We start from the raw sequence: 6,602 nt of genomic DNA, 5'->3' as shown, positions 1-6,602 counted from the left end.
TTCATAGTCACATTGTTCACAATAGCCAGTAAGAATAAACAACCCAGATGTCTATCAGTTTATGACCAGATAAACAAATGTGGTATAGCCATACAATGGAATATTATTTGGTCATATAAAAGGAAAGACATACAGACACATGTCACAGTATAAATGAACCTTGAAAACATTGTGCTAAATGAAAGAAATCAGTAACAAAAGACCACATAATACATATATGTTTCCAAACATATAAAAGTTATACAAATATTGTATGATTTATTTATGTTAATTTTTCAGAGTAGGAAAATTCATAGAGACAAGAAGTTGATTAGTAGTTGCCAAGAATAGATAGAGTAGGGAATTGAGAAGTAAATAGGTTTTCTGGAGTGGGGTAAATAATAAAAATGTTCTACAATCTGATAGTGATAATGGTTGTACAATATTGTGAATATGCTAAAAGTTATGTAATTATAAACTTTAAAATAGTGAAATTTAAGTTTGATAAATTTTATCTCAGTATAAAAACACCTTTTTTCTTACCAAATATTAGTTTCCAAATATTGTTACATTTCCTTGGTCTTACACTCATTCTAGCTAAAACATGAAGCTAATGTGTGTCCAGCAAGATTCTTATGAGAAACAAGTTACATAACGTGCAGTCTGTGGGAAGTTAACTCAGAGAGCTTGTGTAGAAAATAGGCAACGAGTTAGAGTTTTTATTCATTAATGGATACTATCTTCTGTCAGTACACTGAATGTTTCTAGAGCAGACTTCTCTAACTCCTAGTTCGTGACTGGCACTAATCCATGGACTGTTGAGAACCCAGCAGCGCAGCAGGAGGTGAGCCGCAGGCCAGCAAGCATTAGTGCCTGAGCTCCGCCTCCTGTCAGATCAGTGGGCTATTAGATTCTCATAGGAGCATGAACCCTACTGTGAACTGTGCAAGTGCAGGATCTAGGTTGTGAGCTCCTTATGAGAATCTAATGCCTGAAGATGTGAGATGGAATAGTTTTATCCCCAAACCACCCTCATCTAACCCCCATGTCTGTGGAAATACTGTCTTCCACAAAACCAGTCCCTAGGGCCAAAAAGGATGGGGACTACTGTCCTAGAAGATATTGACAATATCTGCTTTTACTTATCACATTTTTTCTAGCATTACAAATAGGACCTTATGCATATTAGGTTTTTTTTTTAAATGTTGACTGTAAAAAAAAAATCTGTGAATTTACTAGCATTGATTGAATAATGGTTTTATACATGCCCTCTATAATTAAAAACAGAATATAAAATTGGCTGAATACATTTTTTAAATGTAGCTCTACAAGTATGCATTCTAATGGATGCTTTCATCACCAACGGAGACTACATAGGTAGATGAATAAGTAACTCACACTTAGATCTTCATTTTAGGTGTGAAATTTTACTGAAAAGGAGAACATACCTGATACAAAATATGTGGCAGATTGATAGTTATCTCGGGTAGTCAATCTACATTTCTGCTGGTAAAGTCAAGTTTTAAATGATCATGTGATCACCCGAATAAAGTCTTGTTGGTTGAGAGATGAGAGAATTGGAGACATATTGGACTCGGATCACAAATGGATATCCTAGGTTAGGGAAGGCAAGTAGAGTTGTCTGGCATCTTAAGACCTCCACCCTCTCTCTCGACTAATTTGTACATGGAAAAATATACATACATCAATTTTTTTCTACCAATTCTCAGAAATCTTACAGTATCTGAATAGACTCTGCCATGCATTTAATTATAGAAATGTCCTATGTCTTAGAATTTAAGTCCATGTTACCTAACATTCACGATCAGAAGATCCTAAGATTAACCTGGAGTATTTGTTAGAATTCAAATTACCAGATAACTGTCCTAGAAGTTCTGATTATTTGGAATAAAAAGGAGCACAGTTATCCATACTTTTGATAAACACTAAGTATATTATTTGGTCATCTTTGAAAATGTTTTTAAATTGTAATTACCAAAAGTATTTATGTGTATTAATACACTACTGAACAAAAGAAAAAATGTTTTCATAAAAACAGAAGATAGTATCCATTTAACATTTTATTGAGTGAAATAGGTATGGTTGTAAATTGTGTTCGGTTTTACAATATCAAACACATAACTAAGATAATTTTTCAAACTATCATTTAATCATTGAAAGTAGAAAATAAAAATTATTTAATCACAGGTTCTTAGAGTCAGAAAGAGTCTTCAACATCTTATATTCCATCTGATGTGTTGCAAAAGGAGTCAACTAGTCATCTAAAAATATGAGGTTCTGATTGAGAAGATGCTAGTTTTTTTGTAGACTCTGCCATAAAATAGGATTACAATAAGATCCTCAGCATTTGCCATAATGACTAAATTCAATATGTTCTTCACTTACTCTGAAAATTAAAAAAAGAGAGAGAAGAAAAATAATTTATTACAAGACTACTTTTTAACTCTCTGGTTATTGTACAATATGCTTCTCAACAAGGAAGATATGAACATATAACCATTTGGGAAATCTGTGCTCCACTTCTATAAGCAGTGGGGTCTCAACTGTTCCCTGCACAAATTCTCTTGCCTTGCCATCTGCGGCTACCTGGCTAGGTATGCCTAGTCTTGACTCAGTCTTGAGACCTTCTCAGACTCAAGACAGGAGATTAAAGATTGTCTTATGTGTGGTTTCTATAGACACAAAAAACAGTTTGAGAATTAAATGTGCAAAGATTTTATGAGAGGAAATACCTGTGAGAGCAAATGTGAAGGGAGGGAAGAAGGCTGGCTGAACCTTTAGACTGCAGACTCTTTCAGAAAGCAGGAGGCAGGAGACAGAAAGGGCAGTTAAGTGGAAGTCTCCTGGACTGCCCTGAGCTCCAAGGAAGGTTTAGAGGCTGTCATGGAGTTCAGGTGCCAAAGTGGATCATCATAGGAGTCCCCCTAGCATTAAAGGGCCCAATTTTGATGGATTTCTGTATTAGATTTTTTGCTCAGTGATACTTTCTATAGATTGGAGCTACGTCATGGAGATTATCGTTCAGTAATGGGGCTTTGGAATTACATTATTACAATCACTAGTTTACCATCAGAAATTCATAATTAAATTAAATTAATTGACTTGTGCTTTTACAGAACATTTATCAGAGCTATGTCGATAGGTTAAATACAAAAATACATTTAGAAATGCAAATTTAGAGAAAGGTACAAGTGTGTTCCTTGATTTTTATAGTTAGTACAGTTACATTCTATATAACTTAGACTTATATCCAAGTCATTAGAAATATGAGTTTTCCTATAATTTTGTGATGTTTTCTTTATCACTTTGGAGAGCTAATATTTAATCTTCTGTACTCACAACTTTTCACTGCAGAACATGCATTTATTGCTGTAAGTCTGGCCGTTGGATGCACAGACTGGATCACTTTCTTTGGTGCAGTAAAATGGGTAATCAGCATATAAATCACAGTTTGGCTGTTAAACATAAAGAGAAAGCATAGAATTTATCAGATAATTGACTTTTTGAATAAAATATTCTTTATCCCACATATATATATAATGCTAAACAGTACATCAAAATAAAATAGCTGTATTGTATATTGAGATTTTAAAGCCATGCAAATGACTGAAGTTATCTGTATAACTTAGCCTCCCTGTGCCCACTTCTCCTTGTACCCAGATCAACTATTCCCATTATTTTATATCATAAGAAATTATTGTACTGAATTTTATCATTCCCTTGTCTTTCTCAATGATTTTACTTCAGTCATATGTATTCATATATGTGTGTTTGCATATATCTGTATAATCATATAGATACAGTTATATATATTATGTGTTGTCAGCAGTGTTGGTAATTTACAAAACAAAAATAGTGTCTGTGTTCTTATATAATCTGCTTTTTAAATGTATTTGTGACCTTTATTCAGATGTTTACAACTGCAGTTCATTTTCTTCACCTCTATGCCATATTCCACTAGGTGACTACATGAAAATTATTATTTCGTTTGCCCTTATTTGTACAATTTTTTAATCTTCTTGTCTTACTAGGACAACATTTATACTATAAACATCCTTTAACACATATTAGATGGTTATGTACAACAAGACTTAAGCCAATTAAAGAATTATTGAATAATGGGATACATTTACCTTGTTTACAGTGCCAAATCATTTTATACGGCTGGCAGATTCTATTTCTTAACCGTAGTATAACAGGAACACCGGAAATTTCTTTTGATTAGCCTTTTAGAATTTTGTCTTTACTTTTTGAGGAATCATTCTGTTATGCTTTTTGTTTGATGAACTTTGCTTTTTAAATTTACAATATAAGACAGTTGAAAGATTTTTCAGCTTCCATTTTAATCAGTACTAACTTACCTTCTTGCGATTTTCTTTTGAAGGTGCAAAAGAAGTTTCTGCAACCAATGCACAAAGGATGAATTAAAATTAAACAGCAGCAGAAGGATGGGAAACATAATTTTTTATATGACGTGCATGTACTTCTTAGCAACAGAAAAACATGTAAATTCCTTACTTATGACCCTAAGGGTAAAAAGATATGCTTTTGTGACAATGTTAACACAATACAGTCATAAAATGACTTCCAGTCTAGAAATATTTTGTTATTTCCAAATTAAGATCACTTGTGACAAATACTTTTATGCATTGTTTAATAATCCCCCAAACCTCCTTTTGAAGAAACTATACTGGAGTTTTTTTCATTTTTTTAGATGAGACAGCTGAGTCAGACAAATTAATGCCTTGTATAAGTGCCTTAATATGAATAAATTAATTAGTACTCAGCTCTAATGTAAGGGATCTATCCAACATCTCACAGTAACTTTATTCTGAAATTCATGAGCCACTTTGAGCTTTAAGGAAGAGAGATAACTTGTCAGCAGAAAGATCAGTGAGTCTTATTCTTACACAAGATCTTGACTTTAGTACACTAAGAGCTGACAAAAAATCAGATTGTTAAGGAATACAGGGAAATGAGAAAAGCGTTTCACTAATTAGATTTTATATAAAGACACTTCTTCCTTGTTTCAGTTCACCAATTTAAAGATTGCAAATCCAACAAAACAGGCCCTTCTTTCCTAGGTTATAGCGGTTATTTACTGCATTTTCTAAGAAATGTAAAATTCTTCATCCAGGACTGAAAAATTTACTCACCAGAGTAAAGAAGAAATCCCAAGGCAATGATGAAAGTAGCTTTGATCCATGATGAGAAGAAATACATTTTGTCACGTCTGTGGATGAAACCTTTAGAAACATTTCAAACACATAGAACAGGAAAAAATGACCCATTTCTAAGTGAAAGTTTCTTACAGATAAAGGAACTATTTTTACCCTCCAAATTACTAATCATGGTGGACTCTTCCCTTCATTCTTCCCCAACCTTCAGGCTGAGCAAGACACGACACGTGAATAGAAGGCTCTGAAGGGCTTGGAAACCCTAGGAAAATTTCTCTTCACACATTTAATAAAAAGCTGTTCATTCTCTGAACCCTTTGGGTTAGCCCACAAGGAGCCTGGCTGCATTTAAGGAAATATTCACATTGAAATCTCAGTTTTTCCTTAGAAAACAGAAACAGTTATTTCGGGAAGGATGAATCTGGAGCAGCCCTCACAACAGAGACACCAGGGCTGTGAACCCCAACCCCACCCATCTAAAACAGAAAAATGGTGGTCCATGAGACCAGCAGCTCTAGAGACTGTGTTTATTTTATTTACCTTTTCGTTCTCCACCACCTCTACCTAGCTAAGGAGTCTCCTTTATTGATCTGTTGATGAGCTTTGTGGGGGTAAGACAGATAGAAGCCCCAGGGCAGATAAGACACAGAGGCATGAGGAGTTCTGCCTGGAAGCTGTGAGGTAGCTCCGGTGACATACCTCTCATTTTTCTCGGCAGATCTTCCCTCAGCAGGAGGTTTGGAACAATTTGATCTGATATATCCAGAAGTCGTAAGAGTACTTAGAGATCCAAGTTAGAGAGCAGAAGTGAAAGCGTTCCAAGCTGCTCAGTTGGAAAAGGCAACAGCATAAAAGAAAAAGAAAAATGAATTTGGGAAATTGTAATTTAAATTAGACACTTAGTATTTTGCAACCTTGGAAACACATTAAATTTAATTGCAGGTTTAGATTTTATTCGATTTTTTATTTTGAAGTAATGCAGAGTTACATAAAATTTTAAGTACAAATGCAGAGAGAGTTCTTGGGTTTCCTCTTATCGGTTTTGTAAATGGGAACATCTTGTAAAACTAGAGTACAAATTCATAACTGAGAATAGACATTAGCTAGAGACATTTAACCCACGTCCGTTACCACTGTCAAGATGGTGAATCAATTGTTTGTGCCTGGGGCCTGAGTAATGATATGTTTGAAAATCTCTCAGATGACTCTCAGGGCAGTCACTGCAGAATTTAAAGTAGAAAGAGATTTAATAAGGGTAATTTTACCTTCTTCACAGTCTGATTTCTGGAAAGAGCTTTGTCAGTTGAAAACCCTGAGTTCAAATTTTTATCTACCACTGAATAATCTTGACATAATATACAGGCTTGCTTGCTTGCTTTCTTCTTTCTTTCTTTCTTTCTTTTTTTTTTTTTTTTTTTTGATGGA

At 34.2% G+C, this 6,602-nt stretch overlaps 1 long non-coding RNA gene across 1 annotated transcript; it reads right to left on the bottom strand.

The window, feature by feature from the left end:
• Window positions 1-3,389: 3,389 nt before the first annotated feature.
• Window positions 3,390-5,783, bottom strand: LOC141582291 (uncharacterized). The gene is made up of 4 exons (XR_012515128.1): window positions 5,718-5,783; window positions 5,157-5,246; window positions 4,362-4,399; window positions 3,390-3,455 (listed from the first exon to the last, which is right to left on the bottom strand). It is a non-coding gene; the product is annotated as an uncharacterized LOC141582291 (long non-coding RNA).
• Between the last annotated feature and the right edge of the window lie 819 nt (window positions 5,784-6,602).

Source organism: Saimiri boliviensis, chromosome 1, assembly GCF_048565385.1.
Source record: "Saimiri boliviensis isolate mSaiBol1 chromosome 1, mSaiBol1.pri, whole genome shotgun sequence".
In the NCBI taxonomy this organism is placed as follows: domain Eukaryota; kingdom Metazoa; phylum Chordata; class Mammalia; order Primates; family Cebidae; genus Saimiri; species Saimiri boliviensis.
This window is presented reverse-complemented; position numbering and strand designations above follow the sequence as displayed.